We start from the raw sequence: 25,383 nt of genomic DNA on the forward strand, positions 1-25,383 counted from the left end.
CACACTCTCCTCTCTCTTTCTTTCCCTCCCTCCGCCTGCCTGTCTATCTATCTCAACGAGGCCCGCCGGGATCGAGGCGGCGCGGCCTGAAACATTTGCATGGGTCCGCCCCCAAGGGGGGATCGGGGGCCCCCCCGCTTCGCACCTCCGCCTCCCGCTCAACGAGATCAGCTGCTGCGGCTCCGTCCCGCTGATTGACTGGACCCACCTAAGCACCTGACAGACGTAGCAGGCCTTACTGTAATCTCATCTAATCCTCTTAAGCGCTGCCTGCCGGCTGCTGCTGCTGCTGCTGCTGTGAACAACACTCACTCGCTCACTCTCTTGTCCTCGTCCTCGTCAGCCACCCAGCACAGTGCTGGCTCACTGGCTCCAAAGCCACCATCAGAGGGAGACACAAACCAAGGCATGCAAAAGAACCACAGGAGCCAGGCAGCAGCTGCAGCTGCTGCTGCAGCAGCAGCAGCACAGCCGTCAGCTGGCCATGCTACCTTCAAGCAAGCAAACACACTAGCACTTTAACCCTTCAATGCACCCTCAACCAGCATGTGCCTTCATGACCAAGGCCAGCCACACACATGGCATGGCATGGCATGGCATGGCATGGCATGGCACGACAGGACAGGACAGGACATCGAAAGTTACGTTACGTTACAACGGACATTACCTACCGCAGCACAGTTCAGTTACGTTACCTTACGTTACATGTCGCGACCAAGACGCCGCGCACTCACTCGCCTGCAGAAGCAACGAGCTGGGAGGAAAGAAAGGAAGGAAGCAACCGACCGACCAACCGACCGACCCTGGACTGCTGCCGCTGCTCCCCAGGTCGCTCGGCCCTTCCTCGGCTCGTTGCTCTGCTCGTTGCTCGGCTTTGCTTGGGTTCTGCTTTTGGTCACAAATAAGAGAGGTGCACCGGTCCTGGAGGTACTGCAATACCAGGTCAATGCGTGGAGTGGACAGAGCAAGCTCTTCTTCCATCTCCCTGTTCTAAAAATCCATTTAATATATGGTCCCCAGATAGGGGACGTATCAGATATTAAACTGATAAGAACAGATACTACACTTGATCTTAGCCAAAAGGCCGAGAAGCGATAACCCGAACTGGGCGCCGGGCCCGGCCCGGGCCCGCCACCCTCACTCCGCACAGTCGCAGCGAGCTGCCATGCGCGCCCGGGCCCCTGGGCCATCCGCCCGCTGCACACCCACCACCCCCACCCCCCAGGGCACTCCCTCTGCGGATCCCCGCGCCGGACTGCAGCCCTGCGCCGGCAACCACAGCTGGAAGGGACGGCCTGCACCACCCCTGCGTCCAAGCCCAGCACCCCTGGCTCGCACACTCTCCTCTCTCTTTCTTTCCCTCCCTCCGCCTGCCTGTCTATCTATCTCAACGAGGCCCGCCGGGATCGAGGCGGCGCGGCCTGAAACATTTGCATGGGTCCGCCCCCAAGGGGGGATCGGGGGCCCCCCCGCTTCGCACCTCCGCCTCCCGCTCAACGAGATCAGCTGCTGCGGCTCCGTCCCGCTGATTGACTGGACCCACCTAAGCACCTGACAGACGTAGCAGGCCTTACTGTAATCTCATCTAATCCTCTTAAGCGCTGCCTGCCGGCTGCTGCTGCTGCTGCTGCTGTGAACAACACTCACTCGCTCACTCTCTTGTCCTCGTCCTCGTCAGCCACCCAGCACAGTGCTGGCTCACTGGCTCCAAAGCCACCATCAGAGGGAGACACAAACCAAGGCATGCAAAAGAACCACAGGAGCCAGGCAGCAGCTGCAGCTGCTGCTGCAGCAGCAGCAGCACAGCCGTCAGCTGGCCATGCTACCTTCAAGCAAGCAAACACACTAGCACTTTAACCCTTCAATGCACCCTCAACCAGCATGTGCCTTCATGACCAAGGCCAGCCACACACATGGCATGGCATGGCATGGCATGGCATGGCATGGCACGACAGGACAGGACAGGACATCGAAAGTTACGTTACGTTACAACGGACATTACCTACCGCAGCACAGTTCAGTTACGTTACCTTACGTTACATGTCGCGACCAAGACGCCGCGCACTCACTCGCCTGCAGAAGCAACGAGCTGGGAGGAAAGAAAGGAAGGAAGCAACCGACCGACCAACCGACCGACCCTGGACTGCTGCCGCTGCTCCCCAGGTCGCTCGGCCCTTCCTCGGCTCGTTGCTCTGCTCGTTGCTCGGCTTTGCTTGGGTTCTGCTTTTGGTCACAAATAAGAGAGGTGCACCGGTCCTGGAGGTACTGCAATACCAGGTCAATGCGTGGAGTGGACAGAGCAAGCTCTTCTTCCATCTCCCTGTTCTAAAAATCCATTTAATATATGGTCCCCAGATAGGGGACGTATCAGATATTAAACTGATAAGAACAGATACTACACTTGATCTTAGCCAAAAGGCCGAGAAGCGATAACCCGAACTGGGCGCCGGGCCCGGCCCGGGCCCGCCACCCTCACTCCGCACAGTCGCAGCGAGCTGCCATGCGCGCCCGGGCCCCTGGGCCATCCGCCCGCTGCACACCCACCACCCCCACCCCCCAGGGCACTCCCTCTGCGGATCCCCGCGCCGGACTGCAGCCCTGCGCCGGCAACCACAGCTGGAAGGGACGGCCTGCACCACCCCTGCGTCCAAGCCCAGCACCCCTGGCTCGCACACTCTCCTCTCTCTTTCTTTCCCTCCCTCCGCCTGCCTGTCTATCTATCTCAACGAGGCCCGCCGGGATCGAGGCGGCGCGGCCTGAAACATTTGCATGGGTCCGCCCCCAAGGGGGGATCGGGGGCCCCCCCGCTTCGCACCTCCGCCTCCCGCTCAACGAGATCAGCTGCTGCGGCTCCGTCCCGCTGATTGACTGGACCCACCTAAGCACCTGACAGACGTAGCAGGCCTTACTGTAATCTCATCTAATCCTCTTAAGCGCTGCCTGCCGGCTGCTGCTGCTGCTGCTGCTGTGAACAACACTCACTCGCTCACTCTCTTGTCCTCGTCCTCGTCAGCCACCCAGCACAGTGCTGGCTCACTGGCTCCAAAGCCACCATCAGAGGGAGACACAAACCAAGGCATGCAAAAGAACCACAGGAGCCAGGCAGCAGCTGCAGCTGCTGCTGCAGCAGCAGCAGCACAGCCGTCAGCTGGCCATGCTACCTTCAAGCAAGCAAACACACTAGCACTTTAACCCTTCAATGCACCCTCAACCAGCATGTGCCTTCATGACCAAGGCCAGCCACACACATGGCATGGCATGGCATGGCATGGCATGGCATGGCACGACAGGACAGGACAGGACATCGAAAGTTACGTTACGTTACAACGGACATTACCTACCGCAGCACAGTTCAGTTACGTTACCTTACGTTACATGTCGCGACCAAGACGCCGCGCACTCACTCGCCTGCAGAAGCAACGAGCTGGGAGGAAAGAAAGGAAGGAAGCAACCGACCGACCAACCGACCGACCCTGGACTGCTGCCGCTGCTCCCCAGGTCGCTCGGCCCTTCCTCGGCTCGTTGCTCTGCTCGTTGCTCGGCTTTGCTTGGGTTCTGCTTTTGGTCACAAATAAGAGAGGTGCACCGGTCCTGGAGGTACTGCAATACCAGGTCAATGCGTGGAGTGGACAGAGCAAGCTCTTCTTCCATCTCCCTGTTCTAAAAATCCATTTAATATATGGTCCCCAGATAGGGGACGTATCAGATATTAAACTGATAAGAACAGATACTACACTTGATCTTAGCCAAAAGGCCGAGAAGCGATAACCCGAACTGGGCGCCGGGCCCGGCCCGGGCCCGCCACCCTCACTCCGCACAGTCGCAGCGAGCTGCCATGCGCGCCCGGGCCCCTGGGCCATCCGCCCGCTGCACACCCACCACCCCCACCCCCCAGGGCACTCCCTCTGCGGATCCCCGCGCCGGACTGCAGCCCTGCGCCGGCAACCACAGCTGGAAGGGACGGCCTGCACCACCCCTGCGTCCAAGCCCAGCACCCCTGGCTCGCACACTCTCCTCTCTCTTTCTTTCCCTCCCTCCGCCTGCCTGTCTATCTATCTCAACGAGGCCCGCCGGGATCGAGGCGGCGCGGCCTGAAACATTTGCATGGGTCCGCCCCCAAGGGGGGATCGGGGGCCCCCCCGCTTCGCACCTCCGCCTCCCGCTCAACGAGATCAGCTGCTGCGGCTCCGTCCCGCTGATTGACTGGACCCACCTAAGCACCTGACAGACGTAGCAGGCCTTACTGTAATCTCATCTAATCCTCTTAAGCGCTGCCTGCCGGCTGCTGCTGCTGCTGCTGCTGTGAACAACACTCACTCGCTCACTCTCTTGTCCTCGTCCTCGTCAGCCACCCAGCACAGTGCTGGCTCACTGGCTCCAAAGCCACCATCAGAGGGAGACACAAACCAAGGCATGCAAAAGAACCACAGGAGCCAGGCAGCAGCTGCAGCTGCTGCTGCAGCAGCAGCAGCACAGCCGTCAGCTGGCCATGCTACCTTCAAGCAAGCAAACACACTAGCACTTTAACCCTTCAATGCACCCTCAACCAGCATGTGCCTTCATGACCAAGGCCAGCCACACACATGGCATGGCATGGCATGGCATGGCATGGCATGGCACGACAGGACAGGACAGGACATCGAAAGTTACGTTACGTTACAACGGACATTACCTACCGCAGCACAGTTCAGTTACGTTACCTTACGTTACATGTCGCGACCAAGACGCCGCGCACTCACTCGCCTGCAGAAGCAACGAGCTGGGAGGAAAGAAAGGAAGGAAGCAACCGACCGACCAACCGACCGACCCTGGACTGCTGCCGCTGCTCCCCAGGTCGCTCGGCCCTTCCTCGGCTCGTTGCTCTGCTCGTTGCTCGGCTTTGCTTGGGTTCTGCTTTTGGTCACAAATAAGAGAGGTGCACCGGTCCTGGAGGTACTGCAATACCAGGTCAATGCGTGGAGTGGACAGAGCAAGCTCTTCTTCCATCTCCCTGTTCTAAAAATCCATTTAATATATGGTCCCCAGATAGGGGACGTATCAGATATTAAACTGATAAGAACAGATACTACACTTGATCTTAGCCAAAAGGCCGAGAAGCGATAACCCGAACTGGGCGCCGGGCCCGGCCCGGGCCCGCCACCCTCACTCCGCACAGTCGCAGCGAGCTGCCATGCGCGCCCGGGCCCCTGGGCCATCCGCCCGCTGCACACCCACCACCCCCACCCCCCAGGGCACTCCCTCTGCGGATCCCCGCGCCGGACTGCAGCCCTGCGCCGGCAACCACAGCTGGAAGGGACGGCCTGCACCACCCCTGCGTCCAAGCCCAGCACCCCTGGCTCGCACACTCTCCTCTCTCTTTCTTTCCCTCCCTCCGCCTGCCTGTCTATCTATCTCAACGAGGCCCGCCGGGATCGAGGCGGCGCGGCCTGAAACATTTGCATGGGTCCGCCCCCAAGGGGGGATCGGGGGCCCCCCCGCTTCGCACCTCCGCCTCCCGCTCAACGAGATCAGCTGCTGCGGCTCCGTCCCGCTGATTGACTGGACCCACCTAAGCACCTGACAGACGTAGCAGGCCTTACTGTAATCTCATCTAATCCTCTTAAGCGCTGCCTGCCGGCTGCTGCTGCTGCTGCTGCTGTGAACAACACTCACTCGCTCACTCTCTTGTCCTCGTCCTCGTCAGCCACCCAGCACAGTGCTGGCTCACTGGCTCCAAAGCCACCATCAGAGGGAGACACAAACCAAGGCATGCAAAAGAACCACAGGAGCCAGGCAGCAGCTGCAGCTGCTGCTGCAGCAGCAGCAGCACAGCCGTCAGCTGGCCATGCTACCTTCAAGCAAGCAAACACACTAGCACTTTAACCCTTCAATGCACCCTCAACCAGCATGTGCCTTCATGACCAAGGCCAGCCACACACATGGCATGGCATGGCATGGCATGGCATGGCATGGCACGACAGGACAGGACAGGACATCGAAAGTTACGTTACGTTACAACGGACATTACCTACCGCAGCACAGTTCAGTTACGTTACCTTACGTTACATGTCGCGACCAAGACGCCGCGCACTCACTCGCCTGCAGAAGCAACGAGCTGGGAGGAAAGAAAGGAAGGAAGCAACCGACCGACCAACCGACCGACCCTGGACTGCTGCCGCTGCTCCCCAGGTCGCTCGGCCCTTCCTCGGCTCGTTGCTCTGCTCGTTGCTCGGCTTTGCTTGGGTTCTGCTTTTGGTCACAAATAAGAGAGGTGCACCGGTCCTGGAGGTACTGCAATACCAGGTCAATGCGTGGAGTGGACAGAGCAAGCTCTTCTTCCATCTCCCTGTTCTAAAAATCCATTTAATATATGGTCCCCAGATAGGGGACGTATCAGATATTAAACTGATAAGAACAGATTTTTTTTTTTTTTTTTTTTTTTTTTTTTTTTTTTTTTTTTTTTTTTTTTTTTTTTTTTTTTTTTTTTTTTTTTTTTTTTTTTTTTTTAGAGCCCGAGGTGCGTGCTCCTTGGTGCTGCATTCCGTGCACATGGCAGCAGAAGCCCTATACGAATTCTGAGACCTCCGAAAAGGTACCCAGACTGGTTCCTCCCCCCCCCCATGGGAGGGTCGGATCTATGGGACTCACCCCGAAGGGTGAGAACCCTTTCCTTTGGGGTACTCCCATAAGGGAGAAACCCCCTTAGGCTTCACCGCCATAAGGCAGTGGTCAAAAACGAAAGTGCCAAATCAAAAAACAAAAGGGTGAACGTGGCCTCGCAAGAAGGTTTGGTGACCGTGAAAATCAAATCAAATTAATAGGCACACGTGTTCTCACACATAGTGATTAAATAAATAAATAAATAAGGGCAGGCCATAAAATGACCCAGCCAGGTACAAAAATAAATTCACTCCATGCCCGAATGGTGCTATGGAGGAATGTGCATAGATGGCCGCCTGTGCAGAGACGTGCGCTCACCATGGCAGCGGCGTGCAATACTGCACATGGTGACTCCGACATTTAAGTCAGGGCAATCAAAGCACCTCGGGCTCCATGCATTCCCAGCCCTAAGGCCAGAGGATCAGTGTCATCTCTCCTCCCAGTAAGAGAGACTACACTTGATCTTAGCCAAAAGGCCGAGAAGCGATAACCCGAACTGGGCGCCGGGCCCGGCCCGGGCCCGCCACCCTCACTCCGCACAGTCGCAGCGAGCTGCCATGCGCGCCCGGGCCCCTGGGCCATCCGCCCGCTGCACACCCACCACCCCCACCCCCCAGGGCACTCCCTCTGCGGATCCCCGCGCCGGACTGCAGCCCTGCGCCGGCAACCACAGCTGGAAGGGACGGCCTGCACCACCCCTGCGTCCAAGCCCAGCACCCCTGGCTCGCACACTCTCCTCTCTCTTTCTTTCCCTCCCTCCGCCTGCCTGTCTATCTATCTCAACGAGGCCCGCCGGGATCGAGGCGGCGCGGCCTGAAACATTTGCATGGGTCCGCCCCCAAGGGGGGATCGGGGGCCCCCCCGCTTCGCACCTCCGCCTCCCGCTCAACGAGATCAGCTGCTGCGGCTCCGTCCCGCTGATTGACTGGACCCACCTAAGCACCTGACAGACGTAGCAGGCCTTACTGTAATCTCATCTAATCCTCTTAAGCGCTGCCTGCCGGCTGCTGCTGCTGCTGCTGCTGTGAACAACACTCACTCGCTCACTCTCTTGTCCTCGTCCTCGTCAGCCACCCAGCACAGTGCTGGCTCACTGGCTCCAAAGCCACCATCAGAGGGAGACACAAACCAAGGCATGCAAAAGAACCACAGGAGCCAGGCAGCAGCTGCAGCTGCTGCTGCAGCAGCAGCAGCACAGCCGTCAGCTGGCCATGCTACCTTCAAGCAAGCAAACACACTAGCACTTTAACCCTTCAATGCACCCTCAACCAGCATGTGCCTTCATGACCAAGGCCAGCCACACACATGGCATGGCATGGCATGGCATGGCATGGCATGGCACGACAGGACAGGACAGGACATCGAAAGTTACGTTACGTTACAACGGACATTACCTACCGCAGCACAGTTCAGTTACGTTACCTTACGTTACATGTCGCGACCAAGACGCCGCGCACTCACTCGCCTGCAGAAGCAACGAGCTGGGAGGAAAGAAAGGAAGGAAGCAACCGACCGACCAACCGACCGACCCTGGACTGCTGCCGCTGCTCCCCAGGTCGCTCGGCCCTTCCTCGGCTCGTTGCTCTGCTCGTTGCTCGGCTTTGCTTGGGTTCTGCTTTTGGTCACAAATAAGAGAGGTGCACCGGTCCTGGAGGTACTGCAATACCAGGTCAATGCGTGGAGTGGACAGAGCAAGCTCTTCTTCCATCTCCCTGTTCTAAAAATCCATTTAATATATGGTCCCCAGATAGGGGACGTATCAGATATTAAACTGATAAGAACAGATACTACACTTGATCTTAGCCAAAAGGCCGAGAAGCGATAACCCGAACTGGGCGCCGGGCCCGGCCCGGGCCCGCCACCCTCACTCCGCACAGTCGCAGCGAGCTGCCATGCGCGCCCGGGCCCCTGGGCCATCCGCCCGCTGCACACCCACCACCCCCACCCCCCAGGGCACTCCCTCTGCGGATCCCCGCGCCGGACTGCAGCCCTGCGCCGGCAACCACAGCTGGAAGGGACGGCCTGCACCACCCCTGCGTCCAAGCCCAGCACCCCTGGCTCGCACACTCTCCTCTCTCTTTCTTTCCCTCCCTCCGCCTGCCTGTCTATCTATCTCAACGAGGCCCGCCGGGATCGAGGCGGCGCGGCCTGAAACATTTGCATGGGTCCGCCCCCAAGGGGGGATCGGGGGCCCCCCCGCTTCGCACCTCCGCCTCCCGCTCAACGAGATCAGCTGCTGCGGCTCCGTCCCGCTGATTGACTGGACCCACCTAAGCACCTGACAGACGTAGCAGGCCTTACTGTAATCTCATCTAATCCTCTTAAGCGCTGCCTGCCGGCTGCTGCTGCTGCTGCTGCTGTGAACAACACTCACTCGCTCACTCTCTTGTCCTCGTCCTCGTCAGCCACCCAGCACAGTGCTGGCTCACTGGCTCCAAAGCCACCATCAGAGGGAGACACAAACCAAGGCATGCAAAAGAACCACAGGAGCCAGGCAGCAGCTGCAGCTGCTGCTGCAGCAGCAGCAGCACAGCCGTCAGCTGGCCATGCTACCTTCAAGCAAGCAAACACACTAGCACTTTAACCCTTCAATGCACCCTCAACCAGCATGTGCCTTCATGACCAAGGCCAGCCACACACATGGCATGGCATGGCATGGCATGGCATGGCATGGCACGACAGGACAGGACAGGACATCGAAAGTTACGTTACGTTACAACGGACATTACCTACCGCAGCACAGTTCAGTTACGTTACCTTACGTTACATGTCGCGACCAAGACGCCGCGCACTCACTCGCCTGCAGAAGCAACGAGCTGGGAGGAAAGAAAGGAAGGAAGCAACCGACCGACCAACCGACCGACCCTGGACTGCTGCCGCTGCTCCCCAGGTCGCTCGGCCCTTCCTCGGCTCGTTGCTCTGCTCGTTGCTCGGCTTTGCTTGGGTTCTGCTTTTGGTCACAAATAAGAGAGGTGCACCGGTCCTGGAGGTACTGCAATACCAGGTCAATGCGTGGAGTGGACAGAGCAAGCTCTTCTTCCATCTCCCTGTTCTAAAAATCCATTTAATATATGGTCCCCAGATAGGGGACGTATCAGATATTAAACTGATAAGAACAGATTTTTTTTTTGTATTTAAGTTTATTATACAAAACTGCTTATGGTAAAACAGACATCAATCTGTTTTAGCAGGAATACATAGGACAGTAATATTAGCACAGATAGACGATAAGCAGTACTGCGACGCAGCGCAGGGCAATACACGTTACAGTACGACTTCAGTTTACGGAAAGCTCAGTAGAAGCAGTGTACAATTACATTCCCAGACGTGGCGCATATGGTTAGCACTTAGTGGAACATAACCTGGGGAAGTGGGGGGGGAAAGGGGGGCCGAGGAGAACGGGGCTAGTCTTCAGCCTCTAGACTGTCCTTGAGAGAGTAGTCTCTCAGTAGGCTGTGGATAAGCCTGCGGCAGTCACGGACTGTGACCTGCTCCCTCCTCAGCACCAGGCGGTTCCTGGCAAACCATAAAGCGTCCTTTACGCAGCACATGAGGCGCCAAGCATCCTCAATGGCGCTCTCCGTGTGTGTCCCTGGGAAAAGTCCGTAAAGTACCGAATGGTAGGACAGGTACTTTCTCTCGATAGAGTCCTTGAGATCCAGCTCCAGGGCTCTGAACAAAGCCTGTGCAAACGGGCACTGCCAGAACAAGTGGAGGGAAGTCTCCTCCTCCACAATGCACTGTGGGCAGTGTCTATATCTGCACAGCCCCCTGGCATGCATAAATGTCCTTAGGGGGAGGCCTCCCTGAATGGCCATCCATGCCATGTCTTTATGTCTGTTGGTTAGCCTGCTCGACGACACGTTAGCCCAGACAGTCTTGGCTGTGGCGTCGGGGAGCCCTGGGATGTTCTCGATAGTGTCTTTGGCTCTGATGAACTTGTGGATCACACGGGGTAACCACAGGTCTGGTTTAACTCCCTCCAGTTGGTGCTCCCTTACAAATTTGCCCACGTCCGAGTAGAACCAGGGCATGGTCCAATTGTAAGGGATGGAGCTGTCCCACTTTTCCCACTTGAGCTGCCTCCACAGGGGCAGCAGGAAGAAGCGAGACATGGAGTTTCCAGCAGAGCCTTTCACTACGTCTCTGAGAGTCCTGCGCACGCAGTTGCACACAAAGAAGGTCCTCAGCATGGTGGGGATGTCAGGCACTCCTTTGCCTCCCTTGCCGGGTTCCTTGTACATCACTGCGCGCTTTACTCTGTCCATTTTGGAGCCCCAGATGAAGTGGAAAACTGCTCGGTTGATGGCTCGGTGAATGGTGACCAGCAAGGGCCACGCCTGAGCCACGTACTGCAGCACGGGAAGAATCTCGTTGCGCAGCACCAGCACTTTCCCTTCGATGGTAAGGTCTCTGAGGCTCCACAGCCCAAATTTCTGCTTTACCTTGTTGAGTCTCTCCTCCCAGCTTTTCAGGGCCGCGCCGTCTCTGCCGAACCAGACTCCCAGGATCTTTAGGAAGTCGGTTTTGACGGGAAACGGGATCGGCTCAGAAGTCAGGTCCCACTGCCCGAACAGCATGGTCTCCGACTTCCCGCAGTTGACCTTTGCGCCTGAAGCCCGGCTGAAGTCCTCGCACGTCTGGACGAGCGCTCTCACCGACCGGCGATCCGCGCAGAAGATGGTCACGTCGTCCATGTAGAGCGAGCACTTTATCTCTTTCTTGTCTCTGCCCGGCGCGGTGATCCCTCTGATCTCTGGATTTCGTCTGATGCACTCGGCGAAGAGCTCTATACAACAGACAAAAAGAAGAGGTGAAAGAGGGCAGCCTTGTCTGACCCCAGAGAGGACCTGGAAGGGGTCAGTCTTCCAGCCGTTCACCAGCACCGAGCTGCGGATATCAAGGTACATCAGGTTAGCATAAGAACAGAACATCTCCCCCAGCCCAAACCTCCGCAGTACCTGACCCATAAAACCATGAGACAGCCGATCAAATGCCTTCTCTTGGTCTAGGGTGACCAGAGCGGCACGGACGTTGCGGTCCTTGATGTAGTAGATCGTGTCCCTGATGAGGGCCAGGCTGTCCGCGATCCGGCGCCCTGGGATGCCGCAGGTCTGGTCGGGGTGGACGATCTGCCCGATGACTTTCTTCAACCTGGTGGCTAGTACCTTGGCGAGGATCTTGTAGTCCACGTTCAGGAGAGAGATGGGACGCCAATTTTTCAGGTCGCATCTCTCCCCCTTCCGCTTATACAGGATCGTGATCATTCCCTCTCTCAGCGTGGGGGGCATCCTGCCCTCCACCACCATCTCCTCGTACAGGTCGAGGAGGTCCGGGCCAATGAGGTCCCACAGCGTTGTGTACAACTCGGCTGGGAGGCCGTCACTGCCCGGTGTCCTGCCCTTCCTGAAGGATTTGGCGGCAGAGTGCAGCTCCTCCAGCGTCAAGGGGGCGTCCATGGCTGCACGACCTGCGGGATCAATGGTGTTAGTGATACCTGACAGGAACCGTTCAGCAGCCTCCGGGTCTGTGTCTTTGGGGGAGTAGAGATCTCGGTAGTAGTCGACGACCACTTTCTGGACCTCTTCCTTCCCCTGTCGTACCACACCTTCGCTGTCTCTCATTTCCGTCAGGGGCGTGTGGGCGGAGTGGAGCTTCCTGAAAAAGAAAGAGTTACATTTCTCACCCTTCTCCAGGTTCTCCACCTTGGAACGGAAGACGATTTGCTTGGATTCCTCCTCAAAGTGCCTTTTCAGGCCCTCCTTGGTCTCCTCCAGCTCCTCGTCCACGTCCCATCCGCACTGTTGGAGGTCCAACAGGGACTGCAGCTTGCGCTGCAGCCGTCTGAATTTCCTCTTCCTCTCACACGCCTGGAGTCTTCCTTTAGCCTGAAAGAAAGAGCGCAGCTTTACTTTAGTAAACTCCCACCACTGAGCTACAGTGGGGAACAGATACTTGGTACTGACACAATCAGAATATACATTACGCAGCTCATCCACGATTTCCTGCCTCTCTAACAGGGCACAGTTCAGCTTCCAGGAGCCTGGACCGGGAGGAAACCCTTTGCCCAGGGCACACTGGAGCCGAACAGCCCTGTGGTCTGAGAAGTAGCAGGGCACCATGGAGCACTGCTGATGCTCTACCGCTCGAGAGGTGAACACAAAGTCTATCCGGGAACGCACAGAGCCATCCGGCCGGCTCCAAGAATAGTTCACGGAGCCGGTCCCGATGGAGCCCATAGCGTCCTTTAAGGATGCCTCTGTGACAATCTCTCTGAGCAGTTTCGAAGTCACGTCCAGGTTTGTTGCGTGGGTGGAAGTGCGCCCTCCTTCCTCGATCGGGCAGTTGAAGTCCCCGCCCATCACTATGGCCCTGGTGGTTGTCAGCTGGGTCCGCAGGTTCTGGAGAAGCTCCAGGCGTTGCTTCTTCTCCGGGGAGGCGTACACGGCGATGAGCCTGACAGGCTCCCCCGCCCAGGATCCGTCCACGACCAGAAGTCTGCCGCAGACCATCTCCTGGACAGCGTCCACCGTGAAGTTGCCTCCTCGGATCAGGATAGCAACCCCCGCCGACTTGCAGCCGTTCCCACCGGACCAAAAGGACGGGCCGTGGGACCATTCCCTGCATAGATGGCGATAAGAACGAGAGAAGGGTAAAGCACATTCCTGCAACATATATACATCACACTGCTGGGAAGAAAGGAAGGTTAGTAAACCGCGCCTCCGGAACTGGTCCTTCATGCTCCTCACATTAATGGAGAAAATAGAAATTGACGCCATTAGTTGGGAGTAAAAAGAAGGTTAGCTCAAACAGAGGCACTAGTTACCGCCTCCTCCCCCTGGTGGGGGAGGATCTTCCCCGCCGTGGTCGATGGGGTTCACGGGGGTCCAGACCGCCTCGTCTAGCAGCTGTTCCAGGAGGGAGACCTGGTTGTCGATGTCCAACTGGTTGAGGATCAGAGCCTCGGTCTCGGTGGCTGGCTCATCCGACGGGGTCAGGTCCTGGACCATCTTTTCGAGCGTGTCGTCGTTGTCTTTTTCGGGCTCGGGAGGAGAGGGAGAGGGAACGGTGGGGGCTGGTGGTGGCGCCCTCTTCTGGACAGAGATCCTGGTGGGGCTCGTCTCAGTCTCGCTGTCCTCGTCCTCCTCCTCCTTCTTGCCGCTGTGTTTGCGTTTTCTGGCTCCGGCTCCTTTTGGCGGCATCTCCAGGTGGTTGTCTGCAGCGGAAACAAGAGGGGGGAAAGGGTCGGGGTCTGCAGCAGCTAGGGACGGGGTTAGAGCTGCTGCAGAGAGGGGGAGGAGTGGGGGGAGGGAGAAGGGGGTGAAGCAGGGAGGGTCGGAGGCAGCGCAGGGGAGGGATGGCGCTGCCTCTGGGGGAGGAGGGGGAGCCTTGACAGCGGGCAGGGCCACGACAGTCTCGGCAGGGGGGGGAGCTGCTTTCTTACCTTTCCTGGGTTTCGCTTTCGGGGTTGCCGGAGAGGGTGTCTGCGGTGCCGGCGCCTTGGCTGGAGCCTTGGTCGGGGCCGACGAGGGGACCTTGGCCGGGGCCTTGGCTGCTGCTACCGCTGCGTATGACCTTGATCTTTTGGGGCAATCCTTGTAGATGTGGTCAGGATCGCCGCACAGGTTACAGGTCTTCTTTCGTGGACAGTCTTTGGTCTCGTGCCCCACCACCCTGCAGTGCCTGCAGGATTTCTGTTGGCATTCCTCCGCCTTGTGACCCAGTTGGCTGCATCGTCTGCAGGTTGTGGGCTGACCAGGGTAGAAGAGCATGCCTGTAGAATTCCCCAGGGCGAAGCTCTGCGGGAGGTGTTGGAGCCCGTCCGGCGAGGTGGAGTCTGCCTTCAGACGGATCACGAGGGACCATCTTCCTGTCCAGAAGCCGTATTGATTGAGGATCTTGGTCGGTTCTTTCACGATGTGGCAGTATCTTCCCAGAAAAGTTGCCACGTCTTTTCCTGGGGTGTGGGGGTTCCGCATCGAGACCGTCACGGGTCTCTCCTCCCTGTGGATGGGGCTGTTTCCGTAGAAACGGGAGAGGACCTGATCCGGTTTCGCCGACCTGAAGGCTTCCCAGAACCTTTTGCAGACCGCCGCTGAAATGAACGTTACGTAGAACATTCCCTTCAAAAACGACTGGACGCTCAGGGTTTCTGCTGGGCTGAAGCCTGCTCCCTCGTGCACTACCTTCTTGCTGAAGGTGTCCACATCCATGTCAGGGGTGCGGCCCTCCACTTCCTTTAACTTTAGGACCACCGTCTGCCTCATCCAGGTCTCCAGGGGAGGTGGGCTCCCTGGGGTCGCTGCAGGCTGGACTCGGCTTCCGGTGGCCTGGCTGGGTTGTTGGGCTTCAGAGGTCTGGGTTGCCATTTTCGCTCCTCGTCGGGTCTGGCTGGGAAAGCGTAGAGAACTGGAAAAGAGAAGAGGGAGAGATTTAAAAGCACAGGGGGGAAGGCAGGGGGATGCACTAAAAAAGGCCAAAAAGAGGGGCAGGGGAAGGCACTAAAAAAAAAAAAAAAAAAAAAAAAAAAGGCCAAAAAGAGGGGCAGGGGGAAGGCACTAAAAAAGGCCAAAAAGAGGGGCAGGGGAAGGCACTAAAAAAGGCCAAAAAGAGGGGTAGGGGAAGGCACTAAAAAAGGCCAAAAAGAAGGGCAGGGGAAGGCACTAAAAAAGGCCAAAAAGAAGGGCAGGGGAAGGCACTAAAAAAGGCCAAAAAGAGGGGCAGGGGAAGGCACTAAAAAAGGCCAAAAAGAGGGGCAGGGGAAGGCACTAAAAAAGGCCAAAAAGAGGGGCAGGGGAAGGCACTAAAAAAGGCCAAAAAGAGGGGCAGGGGAAGGCACTAAAAAAGGCCAAAAAGAGGGAAAAGGCACTAAAAAAGGCCAAAAGTAGGGGAGAAGACCGCCTCAGGAAGAGGGGGAGTCTTTCCCAGCACCCAAAGGTAGACCGTGCGCTCAAGCCTCACGAGTGTTAGGATTTCTCCAGCATGCATCCACTCGGTGTTGGGGAGTCCACAACGGGTTTCCTAGGGTCTGCAGGCCCGGAGGCCGAGTAGCGAGCGAACGCAACCGTGACCGAATCTCGTTTCGTTCAGAAAGGCATCAGTTAGAACCCCAATAGCAGCATGTCTACATAAGTAGAAAGGCCGAGGTCCAACAACAACCAATCGTCACGAACCTCAGGCAAGACACTTGATCTTAGCCAAAAGGCCGAGAAGCGATAACCCGAACTGGGCGCCGGGCCCGGCCCGGGCCCGCCACCCTCACTCCGCACAGTCGCAGCGAGCTGCCATGCGCGCCCGGGCCCCTGGGCCATCCGCCCGCTGCACACCCACCACCCCCACCCCCCAGGGCACTCCCTCTGCGGATCCCCGCGCCGGACTGCAGCCCTGCGCCGGCAACCACAGCTGGAAGGGACGGCCTGCACCACCCCTGCGTCCAAGCCCAGCACCCCTGGCTCGCACACTCTCCTCTCTCTTTCTTTCCCTCCCTCCGCCTGCCTGTCTATCTATCTCAACGAGGCCCGCCGGGATCGAGGCGGCGCGGCCTGAAACATTTGCATGGGTCCGCCCCCAAGGGGGGATCGGGGGCCCCCCCGCTTCGCACCTCCGCCTCCCGCTCAACGAGATCAGCTGCTGCGGCTCCGTCCCGCTGATTGACTGGACCCACCTAAGCACCTGACAGACGTAGCAGGCCTTACTGTAATCTCATCTAATCCTCTTAAGCGCTGCCTGCCGGCTGCTGCTGCTGCTGCTGCTGTGAACAACACTCACTCGCTCACTCTCTTGTCCTCGTCCTCGTCAGCCACCCAGCACAGTGCTGGCTCACTGGCTCCAAAGCCACCATCAGAGGGAGACACAAACCAAGGCATGCAAAAGAACCACAGGAGCCAGGCAGCAGCTGCAGCTGCTGCTGCAGCAGCAGCAGCACAGCCGTCAGCTGGCCATGCTACCTTCAAGCAAGCAAACACACTAGCACTTTAACCCTTCAATGCACCCTCAACCAGCATGTGCCTTCATGACCAAGGCCAGCCACACACATGGCATGGCATGGCATGGCATGGCATGGCATGGCACGACAGGACAGGACAGGACATCGAAAGTTACGTTACGTTACAACGGACATTACCTACCGCAGCACAGTTCAGTTACGTTACCTTACGTTACATGTCGCGACCAAGACGCCGCGCACTCACTCGCCTGCAGAAGCAACGAGCTGGGAGGAAAGAAAGGAAGGAAGCAACCGACCGACCAACCGACCGACCCTGGACTGCTGCCGCTGCTCCCCAGGTCGCTCGGCCCTTCCTCGGCTCGTTGCTCTGCTCGTTGCTCGGCTTTGCTTGGGTTCTGCTTTTGGTCACAAATAAGAGAGGTGCACCGGTCCTGGAGGTACTGCAATACCAGGTCAATGCGTGGAGTGGACAGAGCAAGCTCTTCTTCCATCTCCCTGTTCTAAAAATCCATTTAATATATGGTCCCCAGATAGGGGACGTATCAGATATTAAACTGATAAGAACAGATACTACACTTGATCTTAGCCAAAAGGCCGAGAAGCGATAACCCGAACTGGGCGCCGGGCCCGGCCCGGGCCCGCCACCCTCACTCCGCACAGTCGCAGCGAGCTGCCATGCGCGCCCGGGCCCCTGGGCCATCCGCCCGCTGCACACCCACCACCCCCACCCCCCAGGGCACTCCCTCTGCGGATCCCCGCGCCGGACTGCAGCCCTGCGCCGGCAACCACAGCTGGAAGGGACGGCCTGCACCACCCCTGCGTCCAAGCCCAGCACCCCTGGCTCGCACACTCTCCTCTCTCTTTCTTTCCCTCCCTCCGCCTGCCTGTCTATCTATCTCAACGAGGCCCGCCGGGATCGAGGCGGCGCGGCCTGAAACATTTGCATGGGTCCGCCCCCAAGGGGGGATCGGGGGCCCCCCCGCTTCGCACCTCCGCCTCCCGCTCAACGAGATCAGCTGCTGCGGCTCCGTCCCGCTGATTGACTGGACCCACCTAAGCACCTGACAGACGTAGCAGGCCTTACTGTAATCTCATCTAATCCTCTTAAGCGCTGCCTGCCGGCTGCTGCTGCTGCTGCTGCTGTGAACAACACTCACTCGCTCACTCTCTTGTCCTCGTCCTCGTCAGCCACCCAGCACAGTGCTGGCTCACTGGCTCCAAAGCCACCATCAGAGGGAGACACAAACCAAGGCATGCAAAAGAACCACAGGAGCCAGGCAGCAGCTGCAGCTGCTGCTGCAGCAGCAGCAGCACAGCCGTCAGCTGGCCATGCTACCTTCAAGCAAGCAAACACACTAGCACTTTAACCCTTCAATGCACCCTCAACCAGCATGTGCCTTCATGACCAAGGCCAGCCACACACATGGCATGGCATGGCATGGCATGGCATGGCATGGCACGACAGGACAGGACAGGACATCGAAAGTTACGTTACGTTACAACGGACATTACCTACCGCAGCACAGTTCAGTTACGTTACCTTACGTTACATGTCGCGACCAAGACGCCGCGCACTCACTCGCCTGCAGAAGCAACGAGCTGGGAGGAAAGAAAGGAAGGAAGCAACCGACCGACCAACCGACCGACCCTGGACTGCTGCCGCTGCTCCCCAGGTCGCTCGGCCCTTCCTCGGCTCGTTGCTCTGCTCGTTGCTCGGCTTTGCTTGGGTTCTGCTTTTGGTCACAAATAAGAGAGGTGCACCGGTCCTGGAGGTACTGCAATACCAGGTCAATGCGTGGAGTGGACAGAGCAAGCTCTTCTTCCATCTCCCTGTTCTAAAAATCCATTTAATATATGGTCCCCAGATAGGGGACGTATCAGATATTAAACTGATAAGAACAGATACTACACTTGATCTTAGCCAAAAGGCCGAGAAGCGATAACCCGAACTGGGCGCCGGGCCCGGCCCGGGCCCGCCACCCTCACTCCGCACAGTCGCAGCGAGCTGCCATGCGCGCCCGGGCCCCTGGGCCATCCGCCCGCTGCACACCCACCACCCCCACCCCCCAGGGCACTCCCTCTGCGGATCCCCGCGCCGGACTGCAGCCCTGCGCCGGCAACCACAGCTGGAAGGGACGGCCTGCACCACCCCTGCGTCCAAGCCCAGCACCCCTGGCTCGCACACTCTCCTCTCTCTTTCTTTCCCTCCCTCCGCCTGCCTGTCTATCTATCTCAACGAGGCCCGCCGGGATCGAGGCGGCGCGGCCTGAAACATTTGCATGGGTCCGCCCCCAAGGGGGGATCGGGGGCCCCCCCGCTTCGCACCTCCGCCTCCCGCTCAACGAGATCAGCTGCTGCGGCTCCGTCCCGCTGATTGACTGGACCCACCTAAGCACCTGACAGACGTAGCAGGCCTTACTGTAATCTCATCTAATCCTCTTAAGCGCTGCCTGCCGGCTGCTGCTGCTGCTGCTGCTGTGAACAACACTCACTCGCTCACTCTCTTGTCCTCGTCCTCGTCAGCCACCCAGCACAGTGCTGGCTCACTGGCTCCAAAGCCACCATCAGAGGGAGACACAAACCAAGGCATGCAAAAGAACCACAGGAGCCAGGCAGCAGCTGCAGCTGCTGCTGCAGCAGCAGCAGCACAGCCGTCAGCTGGCCATGCTACCTTCAAGCAAGCAAACACACTAGCACTTTAACCCTTCAATGCACCCTCAACCAGCATGTGCCTTCATGACCAAGGCCAGCCACACACATGGCATGGCATGGCATGGCATGGCATGGCATGGCACGACAGGACAGGACAGGACATCGAAAGTTACGTTACGTTACAACGGACATTACCTACCGCAGCACAGTTCAGTTACGTTACCTTACGTTACATGTCGCGACCAAGACGCCGCGCACTCACTCGCCTGCAGAAGCAACGAGCTGGGAGGAAAGAAAGGAAGGAAGCAACCGACCGACCAACCGACCGACCCTGGACTGCTGCCGCTGCTCCCCAGGTCGCTCGGCCCTTCCTCGGCTCGTTGCTCTGCTCGTTGCTCGGCTTTGCTTGGGTTCTGCTTTTGGTCACAAATAAGAGAGGTGCACCGGTCCTGGAGGTACTGCAATACCAGGTCAATGCGTGGAGTGGACAGAGCAAGCTCTTCTTCCATCTCCCTGTTCTAAAAATCCATTTAATATATGGTCCCCAGATAGGGGACGTATCAGATATTAAACTGATAAGAACAGATACTACACTTGATCTTAGCCAAAAGGCCGAGAAGCGATAACCCGAACTGGGCGCCGGGCCCGGCCCGGGCCCGCCACCCTCACTCCGCACAGTCGCAGCGAGCTGCCATGCGCGCCCGGGCCCCTGGGCCATCCGCCCGCTGCACACCCACCACCCCCACCCCCCAGGGCACTCCCTCTGCGGATCCCCGCGCCGGACTGCAGCCCTGCGCCGGCAACCACAGCTGGAAGGGACGGCCTGCACCACCCCTGCGTCCAAGCCCAGCACCCCTGGCTCGCACACTCTCCTCTCTCTTTCTTTCCCTCCCTCCGCCTGCCTGTCTATCTATCTCAACGAGGCCCGCCGGGATCGAGGCGGCGCGGCCTGAAACATTTGCATGGGTCCGCCCCCAAGGGGGGATCGGGGGCCCCCCCGCTTCGCACCTCCGCCTCCCGCTCAACGAGATCAGCTGCTGCGGCTCCGTCCCGCTGATTGACTGGACCCACCTAAGCACCTGACAGACGTAGCAGGCCTTACTGTAATCTCATCTAATCCTCTTAAGCGCTGCCTGCCGGCTGCTGCTGCTGCTGCTGTGAACAACACTCACTCGCTCACTCTCTTGTCCTCGTCCTCGTCAGCCACCCAGCACAGTGCTGGCTCACTGGCTCCAAAGCCACCATCAGAGGGAGACACAAACCAAGGCATGCAAAAGAACCACAGGAGCCAGGCAGCAGCTGCAGCTGCTGCTGCAGCAGCAGCAGCACAGCCGTCAGCTGGCCATGCTACCTTCAAGCAAGCAAACACACTAGCACTTTAACCCTTCAATGCACCCTCAACCAGCATGTGCCTTCATGACCAAGGCCAGCCACACACATGGCATGGCATGGCATGGCATGGCATGGCATGGCACGACAGGACAGGACAGGACATCGAAAGTTACGTTACGTTACAACGGACATTACCTACCGCAGCACAGTTCAGTTACGTTACCTTACGTTACATGTCGCGACCAAGACGCCGCGCACTCACTCGCCTGCAGAAGCAACGAGCTGGGAGGAAAGAAAGGAAGGAAGCAACCGACCGACCAACCGACCGACCCTGGACTGCTGCCGCTGCTCCCCAGGTCGCTCGGCCCTTCCTCGGCTCGTTGCTCTGCTCGTTGCTCGGCTTTGCTTGGGTTCTGCTTTTGGTCACAAATAAGAGAGGTGCACCGGTCCTGGAGGTACTGCAATACCAGGTCAATGCGTGGAGTGGACAGAGCAAGCTCTTCTTCCATCTCCCTGTTCTAAAAATCCATTTAATATATGGTCCCCAGATAGGGGACGTATCAGATATTAAACTGATAAGAACAGATACTACACTTGATCTTAGCCAAAAGGCCGAGAAGCGATAACCCGAACTGGGCGCCGGGCCCGGCCCGGGCCCGCCACCCTCACTCCGCACAGTCGCAGCGAGCTGCCATGCGCGCCCGGGCCCCTGGGCCATCCGCCCGCTGCACACCCACCACCCCCACCCCCCAGGGCACTCCCTCTGCGGATCCCCGCGCCGGACTGCAGCCCTGCGCCGGCAACCACAGCTGGAAGGGACGGCCTGCACCACCCCTGCGTCCAAGCCCAGCACCCCTGGCTCGCACACTCTCCTCTCTCTTTCTTTCCCTCCCTCCGCCTGCCTGTCTATCTATCTCAACGAGGCCCGCCGGGATCGAGGCGGCGCGGCCTGAAACATTTGCATGGGTCCGCCCCCAAGGGGGGATCGGGGGCCCCCCCGCTTCGCACCTCCGCCTCCCGCTCAACGAGATCAGCTGCTGCGGCTCCGTCCCGCTGATTGACTGGACCCACCTAAGCACCTGACAGACGTAGCAGGCCTTACTGTAATCTCATCTAATCCTCTTAAGCGCTGCCTGCCGGCTGCTGCTGCTGCTGCTGTGAACAACACTCACTCGCTCACTCTCTTGTCCTCGTCCTCGTCAGCCACCCAGCACAGTGCTGGCTCACTGGCTCCAAAGCCACCATCAGAGGGAGACACAAACCAAGGCATGCAAAAGAACCACAGGAGCCAGGCAGCAGCTGCAGCTGCTGCTGCAGCAGCAGCAGCACAGCCGTCAGCTGGCCATGCTACCTTCAAGCAAGCAAACACACTAGCACTTTAACCCTTCAATGCACCCTCAACCAGCATGTGCCTTCATGACCAAGGCCAGCCACACACATGGCATGGCATGGCATGGCATGGCATGGCACGACAGGACAGGACAGGACATCGAAAGTTACGTTACGTTACAACGGACATTACCTACCGCAGCACAGTTCAGTTACGTTACCTTACGTTACATGTCGCGACCAAGACGCCGCGCACTCACTCGCCTGCAGAAGCAACGAGCTGGGAGGAAAGAAAGGAAGGAAGCAACCGACCGACCAACCGACCGACCCTGGACTGCTGCCGCTGCTCCCCAGGTCGCTCGGCCCTTCCTCGGCTCGTTGCTCTGCTCGTTGCTCGGCTTTGCTTGGGTTCTGCTTTTGGTCACAAATAAGAGAGGTGCACCGGTCCTGGAGGTACTGCAATACCAGGTCAATGCGTGGAGTGGACAGAGCAAGCTCTTCTTCCATCTCCCTGTTCTAAAAATCCATTTAATATATGGTCCCCAGATAGGGGACGTATCAGATATTAAACTGATAAGAACAGATACTACACTTGATCTTAGCCAAAAGGCCGAGAAGCGATAACCCGAACTGGGCGCCGGGCCCGGCCCGGGCCCGCCACCCTCACTCCGCACAGTCGCAGCGAGCTGCCATGCGCGCCCGGGCCCCTGGGCCATCCGCCCGCTGCACACCCACCACCCCCACCCCCCAGGGCACTCCCTCTGCGGATCCCCGCGCCGGACTGCAGCCCTGCGCCGGCAACCACAGCTGGAAGGGACGGCCTGCACCACCCCTGCGTCCAAGCCCAGCACCCCTGGCTCGCACACTCTCCTCTCTCTTTCTTTCCCTCCCTCCGCCTGCCTGTCTATCTATCTCAACGAGGCCCGCCGGGATCGAGGCGGCGCGGCCTGAAACATTTGCATGGGTCCGCCCCCAAGGGGGGATCGGGGGCCCCCCCGCTTCGCACCTCCGCCTCCCGCTCAACGAGATCAGCTGCTGCGGCTCCGTCCCGCTGATTGACTGGACCCACCTAAGCACCTGACAGACGTAGCAGGCCTTACTGTAATCTCATCTAATCCTCTTAAGCGCTGCCTGCCGGCTGCTGCTGCTGCTGCTGTGAACAACACTCACTCGCTCACTCTCTTGTCCTCGTCCTCGTCAGCCACCCAGCACAGTGCTGGCTCACTGGCTCCAAAGCCACCATCAGAGGGAGACACAAACCAAGGCATGCAAAAGAACCACAGGAGCCAGGCAGCAGCTGCAGCTGCTGCTGCAGCAGCAGCAGCACAGCCGTCAGCTGGCCATGCTACCTTCAAGCAAGCAAACACACTAGCACTTTAACCCTTCAATGCACCCTCAACCAGCATGTGCCTTCATGACCAAGGCCAGCCACACACATGGCATGGCATGGCATGGCATGGCATGGCACGACAGGACAGGACAGGACATCGAAAGTTACGTTACGTTACAACGGACATTACCTACCGCAGCACAGTTCAGTTACGTTACCTTACGTTACATGTCGCGACCAAGACGCCGCGCACTCACTCGCCTGCAGAAGCAACGAGCTGGGAGGAAAGAAAGGAAGGAAGCAACCGACCGACCAACCGACCGACCCTGGACTGCTGCCGCTGCTCCCCAGGTCGCTCGGCCCTTCCTCGGCTCGTTGCTCTGCTCGTTGCTCGGCTTTGCTTGGGTTCTGCTTTTGGTCACAAATAAGAGAGGTGCACCGGTCCTGGAGGTACTGCAATACCAGGTCAATGCGTGGAGTGGACAGAGCAAGCTCTTCTTCCATCTCCCTGTTCTAAAAATCCATTTAATATATGGTCCCCAGATAGGGGACGTATCAGATATTAAACTGATAAGAACAGATACTACACTTGATCTTAGCCAAAAGGCCGAGAAGCGATAACCCGAACTGGGCGCCGGGCCCGGCCCGGGCCCGCCACCCTCACTCCGCACAGTCGCAGCGAGCTGCCATGCGCGCCCGGGCCCCTGGGCCATCCGCCCGCTGCACACCCACCACCCCCACCCCCCAGGGCACTCCCTCTGCGGATCCCCGCGCCGGACTGCAGCCCTGCGCCGGCAACCACAGCTGGAAGGGACGGCCTGCACCACCCCTGCGTCCAAGCCCAGCACCCCTGGCTCGCACACTCTCCTCTCTCTTTCTTTCCCTCCCTCCGCCTGCCTGTCTATCTATCTCAACGAGGCCCGCCGGGATCGAGGCGGCGCGGCCTGAAACATTTGCATGGGTCCGCCCCCAAGGGGGGATCGGGGGCCCCCCCGCTTCGCACCTCCGCCTCCCGCTCAACGAGATCAGCTGCTGCGGCTCCGTCCCGCTGATTGACTGGACCCACCTAAGCACCTGACAGACGTAGCAGGCCTTACTGTAATCTCATCTAATCCTCTTAAGCGCTGCCTGCCGGCTGCTGCTGCTGCTGCTGCTGCTGTGAACAACACTCACTCGCTCACTCTCTTGTCCTCGTCCTCGTCAGCCACCCAGCACAGTGCTGGCTCACTGGCTCCAAAGCCACCATCAGAGGGAGACACAAACCAAGGCATGCAAAAGAACCACAGGAGCCAGGCAGCAGCTGCAGCTGCTGCTGCAGCAGCAGCAGCACAGCCGTCAGCTGGCCATGCTACCTTCAAGCAAGCAAACACACTAGCACTTTAACCCTTCAATGCACCCTCAACCAGCATGTGCCTTCATGACCAAGGCCAGCCACACACATGGCATGGCATGGCATGGCATGGCATGGCACGACAGGACAGGACAGGACATCGAAAGTTACGTTACGTTACAACGGACATTACCTACCGCAGCACAGTTCAGTTACGTTACCTTACGTTACATGTCGCGACCAAGACGCCGCGCACTCACTCGCCTGCAGAAGCAACGAGCTGGGAGGAAAGAAAGGAAGGAAGCAACCGACCGACCAACCGACCGACCCTGGACTGCTGCCGCTGCTCCCCAGGTCGCTCGGCCCTTCCTCGGCTCGTTGCTCTGCTCGTTGCTCGGCTTTGCTTGGGTTCTGCTTTTGGTCACAAATAAGAGAGGTGCACCGGTCCTGGAGGTACTGCAATACCAGGTCAATGCGTGGAGTGGACAGAGCAAGCTCTTCTTCCATCTCCCTGTTCTAAAAATCCATTTAATATATGGTCCCCAGATAGGGGACGTATCAGATATTAAACTGATAAGAACAGATACTACACTTGATCTTAGCCAAAAGGCCGAGAAGCGATAACCCGAACTGGGCGCCGGGCCCGGCCCGGGCCCGCCACCCTCACTCCGCACAGTCGCAGCGAGCTGCCATGCGCGCCCGGGCCCCTGGGCCATCCGCCCGCTGCACACCCACCACCCCCACCCCCCAGGGCACTCCCTCTGCGGATCCCCGCGCCGGACTGCAGCCCTGCGCCGGCAACCACAGCTGGAAGGGACGGCCTGC

The 25,383-nt window shown here is 58.7% G+C and overlaps 12 non-coding genes and 2 pseudogenes across 12 annotated transcripts; all 14 read right to left on the reverse strand.

The window, feature by feature from the left end:
* Nucleotides 1-905: 905 nt before the first annotated feature.
* Nucleotides 906-1,096, reverse strand: LOC128466690 (U2 spliceosomal RNA). Its single transcript, XR_008345487.1, has one exon. It is a non-coding gene; the product is annotated as a U2 spliceosomal RNA (small nuclear RNA).
* Nucleotides 1,097-2,240: 1,144 nt separating this feature from the next.
* LOC128466691 (U2 spliceosomal RNA) lies at nucleotides 2,241-2,431 on the reverse strand. The gene has a single exon (XR_008345488.1). It is a non-coding gene; the product is annotated as a U2 spliceosomal RNA (small nuclear RNA).
* Nucleotides 2,432-3,575: 1,144 nt separating this feature from the next.
* LOC128466692 (U2 spliceosomal RNA) lies at nucleotides 3,576-3,766 on the reverse strand. The gene has a single exon (XR_008345489.1). It is a non-coding gene; the product is annotated as a U2 spliceosomal RNA (small nuclear RNA).
* Nucleotides 3,767-4,910: 1,144 nt separating this feature from the next.
* LOC128466693 (U2 spliceosomal RNA) lies at nucleotides 4,911-5,101 on the reverse strand. The gene has a single exon (XR_008345490.1). It is a non-coding gene; the product is annotated as a U2 spliceosomal RNA (small nuclear RNA).
* A 1,144-nt stretch (nucleotides 5,102-6,245) lies between these two features.
* LOC128466751 (uncharacterized) lies at nucleotides 6,246-6,416 on the reverse strand (annotated as a pseudogene).
* Nucleotides 6,417-8,271: 1,855 nt separating this feature from the next.
* On the reverse strand, nucleotides 8,272-8,462 carry LOC128466694 (U2 spliceosomal RNA). The gene has a single exon (XR_008345491.1). It is a non-coding gene; the product is annotated as a U2 spliceosomal RNA (small nuclear RNA).
* Nucleotides 8,463-9,606: 1,144 nt separating this feature from the next.
* LOC128466736 (uncharacterized) lies at nucleotides 9,607-9,814 on the reverse strand (annotated as a pseudogene).
* A 7,186-nt stretch (nucleotides 9,815-17,000) lies between these two features.
* On the reverse strand, nucleotides 17,001-17,191 carry LOC128466695 (U2 spliceosomal RNA). The gene has a single exon (XR_008345492.1). It is a non-coding gene; the product is annotated as a U2 spliceosomal RNA (small nuclear RNA).
* A 1,144-nt stretch (nucleotides 17,192-18,335) lies between these two features.
* LOC128466697 (U2 spliceosomal RNA) lies at nucleotides 18,336-18,526 on the reverse strand. Its single transcript, XR_008345494.1, has one exon. It is a non-coding gene; the product is annotated as a U2 spliceosomal RNA (small nuclear RNA).
* Nucleotides 18,527-19,670: 1,144 nt separating this feature from the next.
* LOC128466698 (U2 spliceosomal RNA) lies at nucleotides 19,671-19,861 on the reverse strand. Its single transcript, XR_008345495.1, has one exon. It is a non-coding gene; the product is annotated as a U2 spliceosomal RNA (small nuclear RNA).
* A 1,141-nt stretch (nucleotides 19,862-21,002) lies between these two features.
* LOC128466699 (U2 spliceosomal RNA) lies at nucleotides 21,003-21,193 on the reverse strand. The gene has a single exon (XR_008345496.1). It is a non-coding gene; the product is annotated as a U2 spliceosomal RNA (small nuclear RNA).
* A 1,136-nt stretch (nucleotides 21,194-22,329) lies between these two features.
* LOC128466700 (U2 spliceosomal RNA) lies at nucleotides 22,330-22,520 on the reverse strand. The gene has a single exon (XR_008345497.1). It is a non-coding gene; the product is annotated as a U2 spliceosomal RNA (small nuclear RNA).
* A 1,136-nt stretch (nucleotides 22,521-23,656) lies between these two features.
* Nucleotides 23,657-23,847, reverse strand: LOC128466701 (U2 spliceosomal RNA). Its single transcript, XR_008345498.1, has one exon. It is a non-coding gene; the product is annotated as a U2 spliceosomal RNA (small nuclear RNA).
* A 1,142-nt stretch (nucleotides 23,848-24,989) lies between these two features.
* LOC128466702 (U2 spliceosomal RNA) lies at nucleotides 24,990-25,180 on the reverse strand. Its single transcript, XR_008345499.1, has one exon. It is a non-coding gene; the product is annotated as a U2 spliceosomal RNA (small nuclear RNA).
* Between the last annotated feature and the right edge of the window lie 203 nt (nucleotides 25,181-25,383).

The sequence above is a fragment of the Spea bombifrons genome, chromosome 9 (genome assembly GCF_027358695.1).
Source record: "Spea bombifrons isolate aSpeBom1 chromosome 9, aSpeBom1.2.pri, whole genome shotgun sequence".
Taxonomy (NCBI): domain Eukaryota; kingdom Metazoa; phylum Chordata; class Amphibia; order Anura; family Pelobatidae; genus Spea; species Spea bombifrons.